At 36.0% G+C, this 1270-nt stretch overlaps 1 non-coding gene across 1 annotated transcript; it reads right to left on the reverse strand.

Moving 5' to 3' along the window:
• Positions 1 to 751: 751 nt before the first annotated feature.
• Positions 752 to 858, reverse strand: LOC121207942 (small nucleolar RNA R71). Its single transcript, XR_005903029.1, has one exon. It is a non-coding gene; the product is annotated as a small nucleolar RNA R71 (small nucleolar RNA).
• Between the last annotated feature and the right edge of the window lie 412 nt (positions 859 to 1270).

Here is a 1270-nt window from a genome sequence, read left to right on the forward strand (position 1 = left end):
TAGCAAGCATACATGAAGTTTTTGGCATCGTTGCTGGGGAACTAAAATATTAGGAACTCTTAATTTTTATTACTTTAGCCATTTATTTTATTGCAATTTAAATTTTATCTTAGTTTTGTTAACTTTACTAAATTTTCTTTTGTTTTCTTCTGACAAGTTTTTATAGTTTATGACTAGAAGAAACCTGTCAGGACCATTACTTCTCGACAGTGATATTGAAAGCATAGCTCGCAGAAACTGAAGAGAAATAAGGAGAAACCTAAGAAACATAGAGGAAGGGAAAGAGGAAGATATCCATAATATAATCGAGGAGATGGCTAAAAATCAAAATAATCATCTTCCTCCTGTGGTTGCTGCAGATCCAATAATTCAAAATCCTGCTCCTCGTACTATGTATGATTCCGCTAAGCTTACTTTAATAGGAGTCGAATCGATAATAGTTAGACCTGCTATTCCTGCAAATAATTGTGAACCGAAGCCTAACACAATTCAAATGATACAATAGTTTATTCAGTTTGATGGTTTGCAAGACGAGAAACCAAACACTCATTTGGTGAATTTTCTAGAGTTTTGTGACACTTTTAAGGTCAATTACGTTTCTGACGATGCCATCCGCCTTCAGTTGTTTCCTTTTTTGTTGAGGAACAAAGCTAAATAGTGGTTGAACTCGTTACCACGAGGGTCAATCACAACTTGGGAACAAATGACCGAAAATTTTTTACTTAAATATTTTCCTCCGGCTAAAATGGCTAAGTTAAGGAATGATATCTCTTCTTATGTGCAGATGGATCTAGAAACACTCTATGGTGCATGGGAGAGATACAAGGATCTATTAAGAATGTGCCCTCACCATGGGTTACCTCTATGGCTACAGGTTCAGACTTTTTACAATGGTCTGAATCCTTCGACTAGATAGATGATTGACGCAGCTGCTGATGGGACAATTAATAATAAGACACTTGAAGAGGTTTATGAATTTATAGAAGAGATGTCACTGAATAATTATCAGTGGCAAGTCATTAGGACAAAGTCGACGAAAGCAGCTAGCATTTTTAACGTCGATTCAATCACTATGCTCTCTAATTAGTTAGAACTTTTGAATAGGAAAATTGATGGTTTACTTGGTTCTTCACCGGTTCACCCAGTAATGCAATGCGAAGCAAGTGGAGGTGGATCAAGTAATTCAGAATACCCACTCTATGGCCACAACATGGAAAACGAGCAATTAAAGTATATGTGTAATAATCCTCGACCTCAAAATAATCTTATA

The sequence above is a fragment of the Gossypium hirsutum genome, chromosome A01 (assembly GCF_007990345.1).
Source record: "Gossypium hirsutum isolate 1008001.06 chromosome A01, Gossypium_hirsutum_v2.1, whole genome shotgun sequence".
Lineage (NCBI taxonomy): Eukaryota > Viridiplantae > Streptophyta > Magnoliopsida > Malvales > Malvaceae > Gossypium > Gossypium hirsutum.